Source organism: Culex quinquefasciatus, chromosome 3, assembly GCF_015732765.1.
Source record: "Culex quinquefasciatus strain JHB chromosome 3, VPISU_Cqui_1.0_pri_paternal, whole genome shotgun sequence".
NCBI lineage: Eukaryota > Metazoa > Arthropoda > Insecta > Diptera > Culicidae > Culex > Culex quinquefasciatus.
The window spans coordinates 196,934,081-196,958,466 of NC_051863.1; the positions used below are offsets into that span (position 1 = coordinate 196,934,081).

General features: G+C 34.9%; 1 protein-coding gene across 4 annotated transcripts in view; it reads right to left on the reverse strand.

The window, feature by feature from the left end:
• The window catches only part of LOC6031149 (serine/threonine-protein kinase N), a 167,960-nt gene that overhangs the window by 119,847 nt on the left and 23,727 nt on the right, over window positions 1–24,386 (reverse strand). Inside the window, exon 1 of one of the 4 annotated variants that reach the window (XM_038261752.1) lies at window positions 1,915–2,097. The exons of 1 other annotated variant lie outside the window; for it this stretch is intronic. The gene's annotated coding sequence lies outside the window, so the exon portion shown is untranslated. Of the gene's footprint in view, window positions 1–1,720; window positions 2,098–24,386 lie in introns of those variants that run through there. 2 more of the 4 variants (XM_038261751.1, XM_038261753.1) reach the window with 2 other exon arrangements.

The window sequence follows — 24,386 nt, forward strand, 5'->3', positions numbered from 1 at the left end:
TATAAATTATATTTTTACACAAATTTAAGAATTTGTGAATTGTTGGGATCACAAATTTAAAATAGTCCAAAAAAATATTGTTGTTCCCTGATTTGGAGATCACCATAAACTTTGAAAAATAAAAGAAAGGGCCTATTTGCTTGTAACAACTTTTTTTAGGCATTGTGGCAATTTTTTAAATCTTAAATGATTTCTTTTTTATCTAGAAACAAACAAATATTTGAAGCCACAAAACTGTGATTCAGATTTTGTGTTTCGTCGAGAAAAAAAAAATAAAAATAAGCAAGATTTGTGTTTAAATATCAGCTGTCGTCACTCTGAGTATTTTCATTTCAAATTTTTCGATGTTATCAACAAAATTGGGACTTTTTTTTATATTATTTGATAAATGATTATTGTTCACAGTTTGCAACATGACATTTAAAAAAAATATTTTCATGAAAACATGGTTATCAGTAAATTTTCTGGCGACAATTTGTTGAAAGCATTTTTAAATATTTTTATCATTAAAAAAAAATTAGAAAAAATATGTTTTCATAATTCTGTCCTTCTTTCCAATACCTCAATCATATTAAAACAAATGTTTTACAGCATGAAAAGTGCGTTATAGGTTATTTGTTCTAAATTCGCATTTTTTTTTTGCTAAATTTGGTTAACTTTCGATATAAAATTGATATTGCAAACAATGCTAAATGCTAACAGTAATGTACTTTTTTCATAAAACAAAGCTCTAACTAATTTAAAGTAAATGAGACATTTTTATCAAAATTAAAAAAAAAACGAAGTAATATTGGGAATATTGACATTTTTTTCGTCAAAAAAAATGCATCTTTACGTCAAAAGAATTTTAAATTTACATGTTTTGAAAATTTATTATAATTTTCCACACCAATCGAGGTAAAATTGCATGTGCTATCATTGACTTTCTAAATATTTCTCAAAAAAATAAGTTAATTTGATGGTTCTTTTAAATTCTTCCAAAAGGTCAACGTAAAACGACACCATAAAACATTGACCTGCGCATGGTGCAGGTGCAAGCTACCATGCGTCCACCAAGCACGTTGAAAGAATTTCAATATCAAGGTGCATCAAAACACAAAACAAAAACGCATCCTTGAAACGCAAATAAAAAAACACACACACACACTCTTGTAAGGCTCTTCCTCATTCTCCCCGCGATGGATCATATGATCAATCACTCAAGAGAATCTCTTTCTTGATTCGACGACGACGACGGCGCTAATCAACCAAACGAAAGTGAAGGTTGCCGTTGTCTCTTCTCAGATGCTGTGTGTGTTCCGATTTTTCCATCAACTCCATCAACTCCGTCGTCGTCGACGTCGGCATTTTTCCTTTATTTTCGATCCTCATCGTTGATCGAACTCCGCCGCCGACTGACCGACTGACATAACCGCGACTCCACACGATCAATCGCGGTGGACCCCGATGTGTTGTGCTGTGTTATAATTACGTGTTACTAGAGTAAACGTGGTGTGTGTGTGTGTGCGGGCTGCAGTGTGGCCGGCGTTGAGTTATGGCTTTTAGCAGTTTGAAGCGAAGAAATAGAAGAAAAAAACACGGCAATAACTCAAAAATGTTGGAGTCGAAGCCGTGCAGAGAAATGAGGTAACTGCTTCCAAACTGCCCAGCGATCGATCAATCCCGCTAGATCGATCGATCGAGGTTGTAAAATTACTAGGACACTTATGTAAAAACGCACTCTTTTCTTTGGAAGCCTCGGTTTTGGAGATTAGGTCACTGATTTATTTTTGCTTCGGGTTAAAACCTTCACTTTTTCTTCCGGAATCCTTGAACTGTGATCCCCCAAAAAAAAACGATCACTTTCTCGCACACACAGACAAACAGACTTGACAAAAAAAAGCGAATTCTCCACTATCACCAAGAGGTCATCACCTCAAGTATTCCGTCTTCTGCTTCACATTGTGCACACACACATCCAGACAAAGCCCGCGACGCGTGATCGTCACTCACAACAATAAATCCCCGAAATACGCGATCCGATCGTCAAAAAGCTCCAAAGTCCCGGAGACGCGAGAGAAACATTCACCGCGAGCGTCAATTTGCTACTAACACGTTTCGGGCCTGTTATTGTTTGGCCGAGCCTCGACCGTCCGACTGCTCTCTTCTGGAGTGCTTTTTTGCTGCTGCTGCTCCCCACACGATGGAAGGAGACCGACGACGACGCTCGCTCCACGTACGAAGCCCCACCGAGTCAGCAACGAGAGCTTGAAAGCCGGGGAATGGGGCTCGCGACTGGTGGAGGAGCAGGCTGTGACGTGGTGGTGGTGGATAGTGGGATCGGTGGGAGGGGTCAAAATTACTGTGCATATTCCGAAAATGATAAATCAATTCACTGAATTGTTAAATTTTTTGCAGTGGATGTGATTTTAAAGAATTTTGAAATCCCGAAAGTTGAAATTTTAATTTAAATATTTACTAGAATCAATATTTAAATAGTTAACAATTTAAAGTTAACTATTGTAGTAAACTATTTTATCGCAAACCTTTTTGATTGCAAATTATTGATTACAGGATAAAAGCAAACGAGTATTTTATAAGATGCAAAATCATTTTCATAGCTTTTTTTTTTAAATGAGCAAAAAAATACGTTCCAGGCTCGATTATCCGAAGCTTTAAGCAAATTTTCGATTATCACATTCGCTTCAAAAAAAAATCCAGATATCAAATAATAAAAAAAATGCATTTTTTCATTGTTGAGATTACATTCGAGTTCTACGACTTGGTTTAGTACTCTACAAAAAAAAAATCACTGACAAAATTCTTTAGTTTCCACTACATCCATATTGCCCACCATTTGGACTACGTATTTCCAAGACCATATTGCCCTCTCAAATTGATCAAAAATTCACCAAAAATCCATTTTTACCAATTTGATCTTCAAAACCATTGAAAAGAAGAAGTTTTAAAATTTTAGAAAATTTATCGAAGCTTGACTTGTTTTCTGTGAATTCGCCAATGTCTTAAGAAATAACATTTTTTCTGAGAACTTTGGCTGTGTTTGTCAATACCGTTTCCTACATTTTAAGCAAAAACAAATATGCAGCAATTTTTAAAATGTCCCAAACCTATACAACGCATTTTAATACAATTTAAATTCTATAGTAAAAAATGTGAAAAACATGCCAAAAATTGAAAAAAAGACTTTAAAACATGAAAAAACTAGATAGGCAAAAGGTAGTGAGCAGTTCTCTAGGATTTCGGTCATTCGATTTTTTTTGTATTTTTTAATCCGACTGAAACTTTTTTGGTGCCTTCGGTATGCCCAAAGAAGCCATTTTGCATCATTAGTTTGTCCATATAATTTTCCATACAAATTTGGCAGCTGTCCATACAAAAATGATGTATGAAAATTCAAAAATCTGTATCTTTTGAAGGAATTTTTTGATCGATTTGGTGTCTTCGGCAAAGTTGTAGGTATGGATACGGACTACACTGGAAAAAAATAATACACGGTAAAAAAAATTTGGTGATTTTTTTATTTAACTTTTTAACACTAAAACTTGATTTGCAAAAAAACCACTATTTTTTATTTTTTTTATTTTTTGATATGTTTTATAGGACATAAAATGCCAACATTTCAGAAATTTCCAGGTTGTGCAAAAAATTATTGACCGAGTTATGAATTTTTGAATCAATACTGATTTTTTCAAAAAATCGAAATTTTGGTCGCAAAAATTTTTCAACTTCATTTTTCGATGTAAAATTAAATTTGCAATCAAAAAGTACTTTAGTGAAATTTTGATAAAGTGCACCGTTTTCAAGTTATAGCCATTTTTATGTAACTATTTTCGAAATAGTCGCAGTTTTTCATTTTTTTAAATTAGTGCACATGTTTGTCCACTTTTGAAAAAAATATTTTTGAAAAGCTGAGAAAATTCTCTATATTTTGCTTCATCGGACTTTGGGCATACCGAAGGCACCAAAACAGTTTCAGTCGGATTAAAAAAATACAAATATTAAAATTGAAGAAAAAAGACCGATTTCGCAGAGAATTGCTCAGTAATAAGAGGTGATAGAATAAGCATAATTAGACAAAAATCGGTTGTAGATGGTATATTATCATTTTTTAGGTTTAAAACTGATGCTTTATATTGTTTTTGGGGTTATATTTGAGATCAAAAATCAGACAAAGAAATAAAATCCGTGATTCGATAATCCGAAGTGATAACTTCACTAGGACTTCTGATAATCCAGTGTATACTAAATGTATACCTCTGCCATTGTCAAAAAAGAATTTAATTGAATTCGCTTCGCTTCGCTAGGAGACGGTGATTTTAGCGAATTGCAGACTGGATTTTCGCCATGTGATGTGATGATTGTCTAAGCCCAAGTTGCCTAGGAATCGATAATTGGGAATAGAACCAATTCCACCTGAACCAGATTCTCACCACCATGGCAGCCGTCCATTGCCGGCCGCTCCCATCTCCACCGCGCACCAGTGACAAGGAAAGGATTTGGAAGACGGGAAGTGTTGATGCTCCACTTTTTTAAGAGTATTAAGGGAAAATCTCCACGGTATCCTCAAGTAAGTTTCGCTTGGAGTTGGACGGTTTTTGGGAAGGTGAATGGTCTGAGGAGCCACCCTAGGCGAGTGGTAACGACCGTTTGCATTGTTGTTCGAATTCTTCGTGAGTTCTCATTTCTAATGGGAATGCTTTCAATTCTTCTCATCTCTTATTGGATGAATTCTATCAGTCGTTATAGCGAGGTATTTTTAGATTCAATTTCAACTGCGCTTGCAAATCTTGCATGCAATCTTGTTTGAGTTCTGATGTTCAACTTGCATTCAATGCGATTCTAAGTCCGATGCTTGGATTCAACTATACCAGTCTGATTCCTCCTCAAGCTACCAATGCTCCACGGTTAAGTGGAAAGCATTTTGCTTACCAATCCTAAGGACAGGGGATCGAACCCCGCCGTGAGCTTGAAGTTTTTTTCATTAATTCCAAATTTAATGAGTCCAGAACTTTCTCGTTGGGAGCAGATGGGTATCGAACCCAGAACCATTCGCTTATAAAGCGAACATCGTAACCATTCAGCCACGACCGCTCCTCAAAAAAGAATTTAATTGAATTAAAGAAAAAGCAGTGGCTTTATGTTTCTACCGAATATTTTTAAAAACATTGAACTAAATGTATAAAATATCAAAACAAGTATATAACAAAGTAATTCTAAAATTGTCCAACTATATGATCTTCCATGGGATTTTGCCCCTGATTTCAAATCTGCCTTCAGAATCGGCCCAAAGTGTCTAAATATATTTTTTTGGCCATGTTTCGGATTTCCTCATTTTTTTCGGTAATTTTCGGAAAAATCGGTAAAATTTACCAAATTCGATACAAAAAATCTAAGTGTGTATAAACTCTAAATATGATCAAAAATCCATATTTTTACATTTTGGGCCGATTCTGAGATCAAATTCTTAAACAGCGGGCAAAATCACATGGAAAATCATATGGTTGGACAATTTCAGAATTTCGTCAAGGTGGTCCAAATAATAATAATAATAATAAAATTCCTAGATGCAGCAATTTGTAAACTAACGCGCGCTCTTTTACCAAAAAAGCAAGAAATTAGCTTTTACCAGTAAAATGGCAATAATAAAAAAAAACGATGTGTTTCTTTTAATAAAAGGACAAAACATTTTGACGCGAAAGAAATCTTTTTCAATATAAAGGTTATTGCTTAAATTTGAAAAAAATATGGCCATGTTACTGTAGAAAGCTGATTTTTTCATAGTAGTAGTAAAACATGCCAATGAAATTAAAAAAAAATACGAAAATGTTACGCAAACAGTAATTTTATTTCACTATGCAGTGTCATATTTTAAAAAATGGGTGTTAGAAGGTAAAACTACGACAGTGACATTAAAATTTCATATTAATTTTGTACACCAACTAAGTGCAAAACAATTGAATATTGTAAAATAATGTTTCGTGGTTTACTCCAAACTCTAATCACGAATTTTATAATTATATTGAAAATAATCATCCTGGAAAATTGATTGTATACACAGCTTAAAAAGTAGTATTCCAGCTGCGTGTAAAAGGCCTTAGTGTAAATGTCAAGCTCATATATGCGTTTATCCTTACAGCTTTTCATCGGTCTGTTGGCCGAGTGGGCTAAGGCGCCAGTCCTTACAGTTGGTGCTGGGTTTGAATCCCGTCGGTCGCAACTTTTGTTTTGTGTTTGCAAAAATTGTACATGCAGTGCATGCTTTAGCATGCGATTTTACCATCGGATTTTTTGCTGTGTAGGTAGAAGATAAAATTTCGTATTAACAAAAACATTGGTTACCAAAATGATTGTATTTTTTCATGTTATGCAAATGATTTTTGACAAGGTTTCTTTAGGCAATTTAGTATCAAGATCTACCTAGGATTTTTTTTCGTCAGAATTGTGTAAAATTTTGAAAAAAGATATAGAAAAATGAATACTTGAATTTTGGTGGCGATAATGAGTGATTTCCAAAGTGCTGAATAAATTAAATTAAATTTAAAATTAAATTTTATTTTCATTAAATTTTAACCACTCCTTCTTATCCCACTGTGAACTCATTCTCCATCAGCACTCAACTCGGCAGTTGGTCGAAACAAGTGAACTCGCCACGATGATCGTCGTCGCAGCCGTCGTTTCGTGACGTATGATCGAATTGTTGATCGTGTGGTCCAGTTGATGGTTGATGCTTTTCAGAGTAAAAGAAGGAAAGAAACAAGCTCGACGATCGTTCGAGGGTCTCCTCTCAAAGAGGTCTGTGGACCCGCGGTGATTGATGCGTAAGTAATCGCGAATAAATGGTTCTGCGTCGTTATCATCAAAGAGTAAGGACCGCGGTCGGCTTGTTATGAAATGTGATTCTTTCGGTAACGTAATTGGAGTGCGAGTCATGCAAAAAGACACTTCTCGCTATCAATGTTGGAAAAGATGACAAAATTGAGGTTAATTTGTTTTCTTTTTGCATTTTGATAATGAAACAATTTATGACGTGATGCAAGAATTTCAATAACACTTTCGTCCAACTGTCGATCCAGGAAGCAATCAGCTGTCAAGTGAAACTTTCTTTATACGGGACAGTTGAAACACAATAACCAACCCAAAAGACAGCTGCATCTGCCGCAAAATAAACTGTCATCTTGGCCAAGCTGTTTCTGTCGTAAAAAATAATCTTCAAAAACAAAAAAGAAAGCAATCAGCAGCACAAACTGGGAATAGCGGAACATTGCCGAAAACGCTGAATTTTCCTTGTTGTCTTTTTTCGACTCTCTAAATATAACAACAAACGGAGGCTTTTAACGAAAAAAAAAGCAACCAAGGGAAGCCAACTGCACCACAGAAATAAGTGTATGAAAACAGCCCAGTTCCGTGAACTACATTCCGGGTTTAGTTTGGGAAAATTGGGAGCAGGGCAGCCAGCGCAAGGCCCTTAGGGAAGAAGAGTGAAACTGGACCACAATCATGGCTGGGCGGTTGGTTGCCGGAGTGACCGTGAAAGTCAAGTTCATCATCGGTCAGTGCAGGGCAGGTTCCGCACCCGCTCTCCGGAATACAATGGGCTCGTAAAGTAAGGGGAAGATATGGGCCTCTGGATTGGTTTGTGTGCGGTGCACTTGAAGAAAAATGTACGATTAGGGCTAGAGTTATGGAGCTTGTTGTTTGATTTGGACCGACTTCAATGTGATGTATTCCAGATAGGTTGAAAGTTATTGGTTTACGTTGGAAATGGGACGCCACGAGAAGATTGTTGAATGTCAATTGAAGAATTAACATACTATCACTCCGATTTGTTGAGAGTTTCGACGAAGCAATAAGTAAATTACATAAACTTTTTTATATTCTTATTTTTGAAATAAATTGTAAATAAAACTAAAATGTTCAACTATTTTTTTAACGAATGAAAATATCATAATCTAATTTTTAATCTAAAAATTTAGGAAGATTATTTCCAAGATTATGTCCAAACATTTCAATGTTGATATGTTAGATGTCAGAAGCAATATGATAGAAATTTGTAACAATAATTCACTGTATTCAGCAAAAGATGAAATCTCGAGTTTTTTTTTAAAGGTCCAATAAACCAAATTTCCGATTTTTGCTTTTTGGGTGTTTTTGAAACCGCCTTGATTGAGGTGTAATAAAAAAAAAAAACACCCAAAAAGCAAAAACTGAAAATTTGGTTTATTGGACCTTTTCAAAAAACTCAAGAAATACAAAATAACAGTCTTTAAAAGATCAGATTTTCAGGAGAAATTTAATTAAAATATAGTGATCTTCCTGAAAAAAAAAACGTAGTTAGAGTTACAAGATGAGAGAAAATATTGAATTCAATTATCAAATGCAAGTGCAAAGGAAACCTTTGTAATATTCAATTATTATATTTTTTGCTACACAACGTGAAAAGAAAAAGAAAACATTGAAGGTTCATAGAATAATTTCCAATTTAAAAACAAAAAATCAATTCCCTTTCCTTGGAGACGGTGATTTTAGAGGATTGCACACTGAACTTCGTCATGTATATATCATAATTTTTGAAAACAGGTAGCCTAGGAATTGATAATTGAGAATAAAATCAAATCCACCTGAATTGAAGATCGGAGGAAGGATTTGGAAGACGGAAAATGTGGATGCTTCACTTTTTTAATAAGACAGGGGAAAATCTCCACAATATTACCAAATCAGTTTCGCTTGTAGTTTAACGTTTTTTGAGAAGGTAACTAACTAAAAAAATATTCACAGAATAACATTTATTCAAATTCCATTTTTTTTAAATAAAAAAACGTTTTTTAAAAGTGTACTACGCTAGAAAGATTAAAAGATGTCAAAACAGTAAATAATGTATGAAATCATAAATTTAAATAAAATAACTAGTTATATTTTTTAGATAAAAAAACACAAATATTTAAGAAATTTGTGAAAATAACAACTAAAAAATCCAAAATATTCGATAAAAAAAATTAAATTTTAAAATTCTTCAATTAAAAGTGCATTATATTTCAGTTCTGACCCTGAAATTCTTAATTCGTGCTTGCCATTTCATTAGGGCACATAACTTTTTTAACCAAAAGTGTGTCCCTTTCACACCTTATGTAAACTGTCATTTGAGTGAAAGGGATACACTATTGTTTACAAAAGTTATGTGCCCTTTTGAAATGTTAGGCTCCAATTCCTGGTAAACATTTTTGAACCAATGCGTTTTTTTTAATGGTGTTTATTCAAAAAGTACACATATTATTTAAAGTTTGTGTCCCTCGGCTCAAGTCGAGGCCAGGGTGGGGGCAAAATAAGATAAATTTCAAGCAAAATTTTCGAAATTCCAAAACTAGAAGTATCACAAAATGCTTTATTAGCGTAAAATCAAATTTTGCAAAGAGTTACATACAACATTTTTTGCAATTGTGAAAACGCCCTTTGAACAGAATTATAAGTCAAATGTCCATATATTTAGTCAATGAATCGTTGAAATCAATAAAATATTGAAAAGTATTTCTTTTTCAAACAAGTGCTGAAAAGTTCAATTCATCAGCATCCGTTTCAGTGCTAACAAGTTGAACTTTTCAGCATTTTTTTTAGGTTACTATTCGATTCTGTTATTTTTGGTAGAGAAAAGTAGGCTGTTTTGTCGTCCTGGTAACATAAGTAGTTTCACGACAGAATTGCAAAAAATATTTTTCGTAATTCCGTTTGTTTTCTCCGTTGTGTTGAAAAGTAAAACTTTTCGAAACAAGTGCTGAAAATTGATGCTGTAATGAACTTTTCAGCACTGTTATTTTTGGTGTCGATAGGTGGCTATTTTGGCACTTAAGAATGACATGAAATGTAGGTATTTTCAAAAAAGAATTGCAAAAAAGGTGCTTTTGCAAATCCGTTTTGAAATTACTTACCTTTTCTGTCATTATTACACTAAAAATCACTTAGAGTAATACCAAAACCTTATCTAAAACTATTTTGTTGAGAGATCCCTGCAAAATAGTGCGTAATTTTACAGCAATAAAACTCATTCTCACCATGAAAAATACCCTTTCCCAATCTCAAGCTTACAGAGTGAGAACCAGAACCTTCTCAATTGTGTGTTCCACCGTGTACAAGTGGCGAAACCTGTACGAGAAGTGCTGCTGGCTTCTGCTGGCTGCTCACTTGATGCCTTTAGTCTCTACGCTGACGGAGCATAAATCCCACGAATCAGATCGAAACCCCCTCCTCGGTGTGAGTGGCACTCCACTCCAGACTAATAGGCGGGAAAAGAACAAACCTGAAATTGAAGAAGAAGAACAAAAAACAGCAAACTGTTAAAAAGGGTAATAATGGAGAGCACTTGAAGGGAAGGGAAATATAAATTTGTAATAAAACGTGTGGAGCAACAGGAGAATACAAAAACAACAACAAACAGAATCAGGTTAATCGCATTCCACCAAACAGAAGCGAAGAAGTTTTAGTCTGTGGGAGATCAACTCCCTTTACAGAATGGATAGAAGAAGCAGCCATTGATTGGCCGTTGGCGTTAATTCAGCCTAGAATAAGCTACAGACGACGACGACGGCGGAACATCAGCAAAGTGGTCTGATTTGTGTCATATTACTTACTATGGAACACTTCTAGCTGGGCTGCTCTAGCGCTGTAAATTGGTCATATTGTGGGCGGCTTTTTCTAAATTGAGCAAATCTTGATTGGCGCGAGAGAGGTGGAAGCACACGCACTTGCGAAGTGGGAGTTGTTGACACAGTTGAGGAAGCTACCACTTCGTGAGTTCATAGTGATAATTTCCTTGTTGTGATGGGACACTTTGTAGGTTGGCATTCTGAAGCTAGATTACTATCTCAACACTACATTGTCCATTATACTGACGTAAATTTACATGGTTTTCATGTAGAAAATGCAACAAGTTGTTCAAAATGAATATTTGAACAAGTTAGACATAATATTATGGACAGTGCAGAGTTAAACCAAAAGTGGTATCTTATTTTCAACTGTGCGCAAACTTCCTTCTTACCTCATCGGCTTAGCTCTTAAACCACGCCAAATTCTCACCCTACTAATTGGCGACTTCGGCGTAGAGCGGCCACCAGAAGAGCAGAGTTCGGCGCGAAACGTTTGAAATTTTTATTACTCACTCGCAATATGTAAGACGCGGATTTTTTTTTTGCACGCGCAAACTCCACTAAGTTTTCTGAGTTAACCCTTGATAATTTTTTTTTCATTATTTTTCAACAAAAAATTTAAAAATCTAAATTTGTATAAAAAGCAATAATTTTTAACAACTCTATGACAAAACATAAAATGTGAAGAGCTGGACATTCGAGGGTTATCCCCGTTAGCTTAAGACGTCAACATTTGAAGTCTGACAAAATCCCAAAACAACAACAAACGCGCAACCGCCTCAAAACCGAAAATGACTGCCGAGTCTAGTAGGCCACGCAAAGCACACTCTCAAAGAGTTGTTACCGAGTGTCTTGCGAACCTTCGTGGTGAACGGACACTAGAGCTGCGGTATTTTTTACTACCTAAGCTCAGAGTTATTTCAAAACAAAATTCACAGTCTTTTTAAAGACTACCTGATTTATTTTCCAAAATTCTAAACAGTCTTTTCAAGACTAACCCCACCTGAAATTTTGTTGTATTTTACAAACAAAGCCATCTTTTTAAGAGAACTTTGCTTGCAAAATGCGTCAAAACAAAGGTAAACGCAAATCTTCTGAAGATTTGGTCGTTACGTCGGTGAAGCGTTTGAACGCTAAACCGGCTAACGGAAACAGACAAAGAAAACAGCCTCTTCTGAGGTCTGATTCTGATTCTGAATGTGAGGTCAATCCTCCAATTCCATTGACAAACAGTTTCGGTGTTTTATCCGAAACTGATGACAAGGAACCTTCTCCTCGTACTGAGCCTTCTGCCGTCGAGAAACGAGTAAAGGCTCCGCCAATTGTAGTGACTTCCGTCTCCGATTTGGCCAGCTTTCGAACGCAACTGAAGAATTGCAAGGAAACTTGCAATTTGAAAGTTTCGTTCCAGCTTGTCGAAGAGGAGAATGTCGCTTGTTGACGGAATCTTTACAAGATCACCAAACTTTTGTTGGTTATTTGAAAAACCACAAACACAATTTCTACACGTATGAGACCAAGAATGCTCGGCCATTCAAGGCGGTCTTGAAAGGTCTCTCCAACGACTTGTCGGTGGATGAGATCAAAACGAACTTAAGGTGTTGCTTGGCTTTGCCCCATCCCAAGTAATACCGATGAAGAAAAAATCAAACGGGAATATTTCTCGCTTTGGTTTGACTTCACAATTTTATCTGATTCATTTCAACAGAAATGAAATCAACAATTGAAACTTTTGGACAAAGTTCAGTTTTTGTTCCATGTACGGGTAAAGTGGGAGCATTTTAAGAAACATGGCGGTAATGGCCAGAATCTGACCCAGTGCCGGCGTTGCCAGGCATTCGGTCACGGTACTGATCATTGCGCCATGGTTCCAAAATGCATGGTTTGCGGGGATTCTTCTCGACAAGGACAATTGTCCCGTGAAAGAAGTCACCCAATTTAAATGTGCAAATTGTGGTGGAAATCACAAATCAAATTTTGGGATTGCCCCATCAGAAAAAGGTTTTGGATTCTCGTGCTAAGCATCAGCCGAAATCCAAACCGAAATTTTCTCAAAGTCAGGTTGTACCTGCATCTTTAAATCAAACGTTCGTGCTGTCTCACTCGAACAATGCTAGAAATACCCCTACCGTGGAAAAGTTAGGTAACAACAATGGCATTTCTTATGCTAACGTCGTTTCGGGTTCATCCACGAATTTTAAATCCTCTACCAATCTTTCTGAAATTGGGCAGGTACCTCAAATCTCATTTGAAAATTTTTCTGCTGGCAACGCTTTGGGATCTTCTGATCTCGGCGATGTTACGTTTGAAAAATGACTTTTTGCAAAACTCACTGTTTGGTTTGATTCAAACAATGAGTAATGCTACATCCATGATGGAAGCAATCCAGATTGGATTAAAATTTGCGAATGATGTTGTTCTTACCCTGAAGTTTAATCATGGATCTAAGTAATTCCATCAATATTATGAATTTTAATGCTCGCTCTTTAAAAGCGAAAGAAAATGAATTTTTCAACTTTTTACGAGTTCATAACGTGCATGTTGCTGTTATAACCGAAACATTTTTAAAAACTGGCACTTATTTGAAAAGTGACCCAGATTATAAAGTTATAACTAATAATCGAATGAATCGAAATGGCGGTGGAGTTGCAATAGTTATCCACCGTAGTATGACTTATAGCACTTTACGTGACTTTAAGTTAAAAGTTATTGAAAGTTTGGGCATTGAACTTGAAACTTCTTTTGGGAAAATTATGATTGCAGCTGCATATTTGCCTTTCAATGCACTGGGAAAATAAAAATTATTTCAAAGGGATTTGAATAAACTTACTCGGCATAGATCTCGATTTTTGATTATCGGTGATTTTAATGCCAAACACCAATCTTGGAATAATTCTAAAGTAAATTCCAATGGTAAAATTCTATTCAGAGATTGCACTTCTGGTCTTTATTCGGTTTTATACCCGAATGGGCCAACTTGCTTTTCTTCTGTTAGAAATCCATCAACAATTGATTTGGTTTGACAAATCAAAGTCAGTATTGTGGTCCTTTAGTGACTCATGCTGATTTTGATTCTGATCATCTTCCAGTAACTTTTTCACTTTCTCATGAAGCAGTTACCAGACCCAATAGTTCTGTGTTTAATTACCACAAAGCTAATTGGGACAGGTATCAGCATCATATTGAGAATAATTTAAATCATGATTTTGTTTTAGAAACCAAAGCTGATATTGATTCAGCCTTGGAATCTTTAACTAATGCAATTTTGGATGCTAGGAATATTGCTATTCCTAAAGTCCAAGTCAAATTTGATTCTCCCATTATTGATGACGATCTTCAGCTTTTGATTCGTCTAAAATGTTCGCCGAAGACAGTATCAACGTTCTCGTGATCCTGCACTGAAGCGAATTCAAAAGATTTGCAAAAGGTTATTGACCACAGATTCACTCTCCTGCGAAATGAAAAGTTCGCAAGAGATGTCGAACAAATTAAACCTTATTCCAAACCTTTTTGGAAACTTTCAAAGGTTCTTAAGAAACCTCAAAAACCCATCCCTTCTTTAAAAGATGGTGATAATATTCTATTAACTACACAGAAAAAAAAATCATGGTAATATTACATCTGGGAAGGGGTACATCTTTTATGTCAGAAAAAAGGAGTAATTTTACCTCTGGAAATGTGTAATTTTACCACTTTTCTGGTGTAATGTCACTTTTTCAGTCTAAATTGAGGTAAAATTACATCATAAAAGAGGTAATATTCAACCTTCCAAAATTAAAGCTTCCAAATTTACATTATTTTTTTCTGTGTAATGGGGAAAAAGCTCAAAAACTTGCTCAGCAGTTTGAGAGTGCTCATAATTTCAACTTGAATGTTTTGAGTCCTATAGAAAATCAAATTTCAATAGAATTTCAGAATATTGTTGAACAAGAATTTTCATCAGATGAAGTTTTTAATACGGATCTGAATGAAATAAAATCTATTATCAAAAAATTTAAAAATATGAAAGCCCCTGGTGAGGATGGCATTTTACATTTTAATTAAAAAATTACCAGAAGCAACTTTAAGTTGCTTGGTCAAAATTTTCAACAAATGTTTTGATTTGGCATATTTTCCCAGTAGTTGGAAAAATGCCAAAGTAATTCCGATTTTGAAACCGGATAAAATCCTGCTGAAGCCTCAAGCTATCGGCCCATTAGTTTGCTTTCATCTATTAGTAAATTATTCGAAAGAATAATTCTTAATAGAATGATGACGCACATTAATGAAAATTCAATTTTCGCTGATGAGCAGTTTGGATTTCGCCTTGGGCATTCAACTACTCATCAGTTGTTGAGAGTTTCAAATTTGATTCGGAGCAACAAATCTGAGGGCTATTCTACTGGCGCTGCTCTTCTAGACATAGAAAAGGCATTTGACAGTGTTTGGCATAAAGGTTTGATTGCGAAATTAAAAAGGTTTAATTTTCCGATTTATATCGTGAAAATTATTCAAAATTATTTGACGGATCGTACTCTGCAGGTATGTTATCAGAATAGCAAATCTGATCAACTACCTGTACGTGCTGGCGTCCCTCAAGGAAGCATTTTGGGTCCAATTTTATACAATATTTTTACTTCTGACTTGCCTGATTTGCCCCCAGGATGTCAGAAATCACTTTTTGCTGATGACACAAGCATCTCCGCCAAAGGCAGAAGCCTTCGTGTTATAAACAGGAATTCTAGACTTTGTCTCAAGAATAAACTGTTAATTTATAAACAAATTTTCAGACCTGCCATGCTTTATGCTGTGCCGATCTGGACAAGCTGTTGCTTAACCAGGAAGAAAAAACTTCAGAGGATTCAGAACAAAATTCTGAAAATGATTCTGAAACTTCCTCCCTGGTTCAGCACCAGTGAACTTCATCAATTAGCCGAAGTTGACACTTTGGATGTTATGTCCAATAAGATAATTGATGTATTTCGACAAAAATCATTGCAGTCTTCAGCTGCATTGATCCGCTCTTTATATAGTTTATAAGTTAGTTTTAAGGTATCCCGTTTCCCTTTTGTACATGTAGGACCTCCTACATTTGAAATCACTGAATAGCGAAAGCTACAATATTTCATGAATAAATGAAAGTTGCTAGTATTTAAAATTGAGGTGAAAAGTCATCGTTTGTGATTGGACACTCAATAATATTTTAACTGAATGAATGTACATGGAAAAGAAATTTGAATAAATATAAATTTAAAAAAAAAAAAAAAAGAGTTGTTACCGTTGCAACCCAGGAGGGGAGGACTGGCCAAGAAACGAGAACGTGAGACCCTTTCTAGTATTGCGTGTGCCGACGAGGAGAGCCATTGTGTCTGATGCCACTTTAGCGATTTTGACGTGCCAAATCTCACGGAAAATCGCGGGTCTGAACTTTTCTGTCAGGTTGCTGCGATTGCGCCGAAAACCAAAACAAAACAGTGACAGTCAGTACAAGCGCGCGCAACAGGTGATCTAAGCTGTCAACAAGGGCGGTGACAGCCGTTTGACAGATTATTGTTTGGGCAAATAGTAAGAATTTGGAAAATTCAAAAACATTCAAAATTATCAATTATTATTATTAAGCACTGCAGCATAATCCAGTGTTGGGGTCATTACAAAGTAGGCCCCCCAATTACGTGGGGACCCCTCGGGTGACAGATGTTAATTTCATAATTGGTGGACGACAGCAGCTGATAAAAGTAGGCGTTGAGTTACGATAGTCGGCGGCCTGCTTTGGCCAGAGGTGACATGTGGCGCCCAACATTCCTTCCCCAAGGGGGATCAACAGAAACAGGTAGCGCGCTCCCAGTGACCGAGTTGTGTTTTGTTAATGGGTGTCTTGTTTACATTTTATTATTTAAGTTTCACGCGTTTGTGGTTGAGACAAAAAAAATCAAGTCGAGCCACTTGGCGTGGTTTGTTTTGTGAAGCTTTGCATAACAAATACTAAATCTGAGTGTAACTTGAGCTGGGGTTCATGTTTATGGAAAGGTTTTTACTCGGTAGTGAATGTTTACATAACACTTTACAGAACATTTTTTAAATGAAAATTTTGGGTATTTATCATCATATAAATTGGATAACGAGTTGATTTTAAGGGGATAAGGGAAAATCTCCACGGTATCCCTATCAACCCTGTTGGAGAAAAGGATCGATAAAAAGGTCAGATCAGTAAGGAAAGCGGTCAACTCAAGTAAAAAAACATAAATTACACTAACTTAAGACATACTCATGTATCCGGGACCTGCAAACCCCAAAAAGTTCGCAACGTGTCATAACGCACCACATTTTGGCGCCATTTGAGATTCCAGATGATAATTCAATTTAAAAACTTTATCAGAAAATGTTAATCAACTGTGGCACCGACCAAGTCAGACAGCAAAACAAAAATGCAAAATATTCACACAACCATTTCCACTTCATTTTGGGCAGGCCAGGGGCATGGTCCGCGTGATGGTCACCTTTTTTCAAAATCGGTGGTCACCGTCGTCGCCGGACCGGAGATGATTAAAAAGTCAGACGACGGCGAAAGTTTTGACCGCGTCTTTCTACCTGTCCGTATCCGCGTTTCGATTTCGCATAGTTTCGGTTCGGTGTGTAAGGTTTCTTTGGACATAGTTTCGATAGAAATTTGCACTCCGGTGTGCTGTTTTTGAAATACATTATATAATTTCAAAGCTTTAAATTTAGAAAAAAAGTTGATTAAATATCTAAAAGATACGTTTTGTTAGGAAGCTCAAAATTTTGTAACCCTTTAAACATCTAATCAAAATCATTAAGTCAACGACTGATAACATCCCATTGCTAAAAAAAACGATGGGAAGGTGTTGATGAGGCTTCGCAGAAATTCAACCATAAAACAAACTAACCACCACGAAAAGGCAAAAGTCGGTTCCACGAGCGATGACGGCATCGATGACACCATCAAATTAAATTTAAAATGACTATCGTCGTTGACTTTCTGTTTTTTTTTTGTTCTCTCTTGTTTTTGTTTACGTGATTTCAATGCGCGCAGCTTCATTTCAGCGTGCAACAGATAACAGGCTGGACTTAATTAATTTTGGCAATAGATGCTAGGGACCATTCACGAACAACGTGCTGTCATGAAAATTAGAAATTAAATAAAAATATGTCTAAAATATTTTTTGAGAGAAAAAATGTAAAATTGTACCCCAGAATAAACACAAAAAAATATTTCCGAATGTTACATCATTTATGATGTAACACTTTTGCACGTCATTAAACATTAAAATTTAAATGCAATTTGATGTAAATTTGTAACAAATTATACGTAAAAACATGATTTTACATGTGATTCAACCATTTACGTCGAATCTCAAGTTTACATCAACTGAGTTTACATGTGATTCATTTTGTTCCATGTCGAGTAAATTCACATATTTTTTCTGTGTATGTAAAATTACAAGAGATACCCGTAAATATCCTTTGTTGTAATTTATAATCAATAGTTAATGTAAAAAAGGTAAATTTATTCCTTCAAATTTCTGGCTAGCCATAACTGATTGTTACAGTGTGATATTTGAAGGTGCTAAAACAATTTTTAATGCAATTTTACCTGAATAAATATGTAAAAGTGGAATAACATAGAAAATGGTGAGAATGAGACCTGTTCCGGATGTAAAATTATTCCTAGAATCGTCAACAGAACACATCAACAAGGACAAAATTTCCAGTAAAATTACATTAAAAAGACGTAAATTCACAACATCAACATCGAACTCATCATTCCACTGAACTAATGTATTCAAGCAGTATTGAGGAAATTGGTCCTCGTCACCGCTTAGGACTTCTGTCAATCCATCCTACAAATCGATAACACTTGTTGGACGGTCGTCAAAAAGCAAAAAAAGGCGGAAAATTAATTTACCTGTGCTGCTGCAGCCGCTACTGCTCTCTGGCAGTTACATGCATCATTACGTTTGAAGAGTGGTTGGGGGAGGATGGTTTTTAGGGGAGAGAATGAAAAAAAAAAACGTCGACCGTTCGCGGACTCTTCCCGGTGTTTCCCCCCACGAAACTCAGCCGGACGAACGGATTTTGTGTCCCATTGTCCGATATGCTTCGATGTTCGCTCTTTTTTATGACTACTGACCGTTGCCAACGAAATTCACAGTAAAAAATAAATGAAATTCAAATTTCAAAAATTTAAGGAAATAATTTCGTTCAGCTTACTCACTGTGCAAATCACAACGTAATTCGGTTGTAAAAAAGTGCCTTTTATTCTCTCCACCTTTCGATGGACAGCAATCGTTGCCGGTTGATCTGGACCGGGAAAAGTTATTAAAACCGCCACCGCCGAGCTTCAAGCCGTGCGATGGCGTTGCAATTTCCGCGCGTCATCATCGCTGGAACCTTTGGCGGTTGCTCAAACTGGCTGAATCTGTGCTCATAGGCCTGCTGTGATGGTAGTTTCAGCCCTTTTTTGGGTGATTTTTTGCGGACCTAAAAATACCTCAAAGTTTCGAAGGCTAGATCAAATTACGATGTAATCCGGAATTTGGCGGCCAATCCAGCAACAGGTCATCGAGAGCCACGAAAAAAAACGTTCTAAAATAGTTCCCGTTCGAATATGTGCGCTTCGAATGCTGATGTTCGATAGATGAACCATGAATTGGAAATTCTCATCAGAGAATAAAAAAATACAGAGAATGAGGTAAGAGTGAACCGGAAAGTGAAGTGTGGGCTGGATCGACGGTTCAGGTCGAAAGCATGGGAACACTGCAAAACGGTTAGCAGCATACACACGGAGAAGACCGATTCCACATATGTGCGAACATTCGCATCGAATAGGTTATAAAGAACATTGGGGTTAAGTTTTAAAATTTGCAAGCCAATTTTTCACGTTTCGTCAAGTTTTAGCGTGGAGACAACATGTTTTTCTAATAAAAAATCATGGTAATATCACATCTGAAAATTTATACATCTTTTATGTCAGAAAAGATTTGTAATTTTCTTCTAAAAATGAGTAAATTTGTCACTGTTCTGTTATAATGCAACTTTTTCAGTTTAAATTACAGTAATATTACAAAATGAAGAGGTAATATTTAAGCTTTCAATGTTACACCTTCCCAATTTAAACAAGTTTTAACTGTGCACAAGAAAAAAAAGTGAAAATTTGGATGGAATAAAGTTGGAAGGTTTAATATGATGCAATGTTACCTCAATTTAGGCTGAAAAAGTGGCATTACAACAAAAATAAGTGGTAAATTTACACATTTTTAGAGGCAAAATTACACATTTTTTCTCATATTCAAGATGTACTCATTCCCAGATATAATATTACCATATTTTTTTCTATGAATTTACAACTTTGCAACCTACAGGTCTGTGTTTTAAAAATTGAGCTTCAGAAAATCGGCTGCATCTCTGAGATTAAAAAATAATAATCATAATTGCGAAAGAACATTTCTAGCAAGAACAACCTTTCATGCCTGGAAAATAAACAGAGTTTGAAAATTATTTTTTAAGGATCATACAAAAATCATTACAAATTTTGACGTTTATGCCTGAAAGGTACCACTTTCGCAGAGATATTATTTGGTCGGACTAGCGAAAAGATCTAATCTTTTCAAGTGTAATGCATTACAGTTTTTTTTAGTGTTTGCATAAGGGAAATTTGCAATATGTTTTTAATTCAGTTAATCTATTGGTTTAAAAAACTATAAAAATACAATTTTTTCATTCGATCTTTGTAATGCTTGTTACACCAGGGGTTCCCAACATACAGTTTTTTTTTATAATAAATGAATGAAAATATTTTTACTTTGTTGATCCTTGAACTATTCGATAAGGATGAAGCGAAAATAGTTTTAAAAAATAGTGATTGTTTTTCTATTGAAATTTGATGAAAATTTAACATTCATTTCAATTTCTACAAAAATAATCAGAGTTTTGTCACAGCTCATTTGACAGGATTGTGACAGCTATTTGACAGGATTGTGGGAGATTTTTTTAGAACTGGGAATTCTTACAGCTTTCTCGTTAAAAATGTTAGAACAATTCTTAATTTTCATTTGAAAAGGACTAGAATTCTAACTGGATTCTGGTAGAATTAGCTCTACACAGTAAATAATTGTGTAAATTTGGAAGGTGTAATTTTGGAAGGTTGAATGTTACCTCTTCTATGATGTAATATTACTACAATTTAGAATGAAAAAGCAACATTACACCAGAATAGTGGTAAAATTACAATTTTTTATAGGTAAAATTACACATTTTTTCTGACATAAAAGATGTACCCCAGATACCAGATGTAATATTACCATGATATTTTTTTCTGTGTACCAGTATGTTTTGTGACTGGACAGAAGTGCTTGCTGATTTATTTTGCTTTTTATTTTTCAAAGGTGTTATAATATTTGCCATTCATGTTTTAACCTTTAGAAAAAAAAACTTAAAAAATTATGAAAATCAGTGTACTAGAAATAATACAGTACATATTACAGAATTTAACATAACGAAAGTTTCTGGTTTTCAAAACAAACATTTTTTTTATTTATAATATCAGGCCATCAATATTTATTTTGAAATCAAATTTTGCCGCTAGGTAAAAAAAAAAAGTTTTATTTATTTCAACCCTTTTTTTTGCAAATTTATTCTTAGCTTTTTGTTCCCTAAAACAAAAAGAAAAAAACGGAAATTGAAAGTATGTTTTCTGCGAATTTGATTTATTCAAATTTAATGAAACAAAATTAAACCCTCTACAGCCCAATTTTTTTTCGAAGATTTTTATTTTTCCCGTGTTTAGGTGGTAATTTTGAGCAACTTTTGTTCTACGAAAAACTTCACTTCTCTTGTTTGATGTTTTTCTTGTTTTATTTTCAGTATATTAATTCGCATTTATCTTGTTATGTTTATGTTTGATTTTGGTAGTATTTTGTCTATTCTACCACCTAATATAATTACATATTGCCTATCTAACTTTTTCAATTTTTTGCTTGTTTTTTACATTTTCTCCAATAGAATGGTACCATCATCATTTAAAATGTAAAAAAATGCGTAGAGACATAGCCTGGGACTCTAAAAAAATAACTGCATCTATGAACTTTAAATATAGGAAATGTTAGTAGAAAACACAGCCAAAGTTGAACCGTCTAAATGCGGGGTTAGGTTGTAGAGTGTTAATAAATAAAACAAAATCGTATTTTTGAGATGGACTTATTAATGTCTTCATAATCCTGCATATTTTTTTTCTAAATAATCCTTTTTATAACCTTGTCGAACACCAAACCCACTACCAATTTAGAGGCAAACATAATAGCTGGAAATTAATATTGTTAGATACTTAAAAAACGAAACGTATTTTAATGATGGAATTGCTACTTGAAAATTGAAAATCTTGAAAATTTCAGACCATTAGTTGCTGAGATATCGACATTAGAAAATGGTGAGTTGTTTGGGTGAGACTTAGAATACATCTATTTTCTTGTTTTTTATCCTTTGCATGGCAATATCTCAGCAACTAAGGGTCGTATCAACAAAGCTCAATTATGCAAAATATAGAAAAAAATTTCAGCTTTTCAAAAATATTTTCTTCAAAAGTGGGCAAACATGGGCACTAATTTTAAAGAATGAAAAACTGCGACCATTTTCAAAAAAGTTACCTAAAAATTGCTATAACTTGAAAACGGTGCACTTTATAAATATTTCACTGAAGTACTTTTTGATTGCAAATTTGATTTTACATCGAAAACTGAAGTTGAAAAATTTTTGCGACCGATATTTCGATGTTTTCAAAAAATCTGTATTGATTCAAAAAATCATAACTCGGTCAAAGATTTTTTGCCCATTCTGAAAATTTCTGAAAAGTTGGCATTTTATGTCCTTTAAAACATATCAAAAAAAAAAAAAAAATATTGTTTTTCTGCAAATCAAGTTTTAGTGACAAAAAGTGAAATTAAAATCACCAGATTTTTTTCACCGTGTATTATTTTTTTCCAGTGTAGTCCATACCTACAACTTTGCCGAAGACACCAAATCGATCAAAAAATTCCTTCAAAAGATACAGATTTTTGAATTTTCACAAATCATTTTTGTATGTATAGCTGCCAAAAGTGTATGGAAAATTATTTCGCAATTCGCAATTTTCAGTGTAAGAACGGGCCTTGACCGATCTTATGCACTAGGTTCCCGACGAACACGCACTGCCCTTACACCTACATCTCACCCTTGCTCTGAGTCAGTACGAGCAACACGCTAGAACACGCTTTGAGTGTTCGTGCCAGGCATGCACACCTTCTTTTCCGGTTACGCATTTTAACTCGGCCGGGGGTGGTACATTAAGTAGGGTTTGATGTAAGTATAAGCGCCTAACCATTTATAGTGTGCCTATCAACTTTCATTAAAGCAAAAACTGTTTTATTTTGAGTTTGAATTCAAAAACTTATTGTTATTTACTGTGTATTGTTTTCTCCTGAAATCTTCCCTATTGTTGAGTCTGTTTATCTGTTGCTTTTTCTTTTGTCGCGGTGTTTTGTTACAATTTTTGGTCCTAAGCATGTTATAAAAGTTTACCAAAAATACAATAGTAATATTTGTGTTAATCCTTTAACCATTCCATAAATTGAGTAAGGGCTCAAACCTCACTTGTATGAAAAAAAGGGTGAAGATTGAAAACAATAGGTAGTAAAAGAGAATTTATTTTATAAAAATCAAGTATCAATAGTAAGAGAATGATGAGCGTATTTTGAAGAATAAAAATGACAAGCTAGATGTATTAGATGTAAAATTCTCGACTTTTTTTTGATTAGGTCCTATAAACATATGAAAGACAATAGCTTATAGGACCTTTTCAAAAACACCTCTGAAATTAGACAATAGTTAATAAATAGAGATACAAAACAAGCTTAGATTATAGTAATGATAATTTATAGGACAGATAAAGAATTATTCAAATAAATAAATTCGCAATAAAATCAAAAAAGATTAGGCGAATGATAAATAGACTTGATATTACTAGTACATTAAGGAAAAGTATATTTTTAAGGAAAAAAACAAAACAAAGTTTGTTACAGCAGTATCAATTGATAGAAAAGAGTGGAACAGCTTTGAGAGATAAGAGAATCAAATGTTAGTAAAATCAAAATCAAATGATGGATATTAAATAGAAGAATCAGTGAAGAATTGGGAATCAGAAGAGCAAAATAAAAATTGGAGATAGGTGGTAGCTGAGAATGAAGAGAAGAGAAGCCCCGTTGTGCGATGTTTCAGGTACATCCACAGCAGTTGACTCAACATACTGCGAATCAAAACAATACCGTCTACAATCACAAATTACTTCCCTTTCCCACATTGTCGCGCCCTTTCTTTTAGCCGTCTCGACTCTGACCCGCGGTTGTCAAAGGTTTACGATCCGTTTCACAGGCCACCAGCTAGGTCATCATGAAAACCAAGCCAACGTGGAGGTAAGAAAATAGGACACTCGCAAGGAACCAGAGCTATACTGTTCTGATCAAGATAATTCGGATGATCTAACAGAACTACGGATGTAGTTAGTTACGCTCCTTCCAGGATGTTCCTTACGTGGACGTCAACCGAAGAGCTCGCAACAAGGTCAGTGGCATTGCATGCTCTTAGGTATCAATCCTTGGCCTGCCAAAAGTGTATGGAAAATTATATGGACAAACTAATGATGCAAAATGGCTTCTTTGGGCATACCGAAGGCACCAAAATAGTTTCAGCCGGATTAAAAAATACAAAAATTTAAATTAAAGAAAA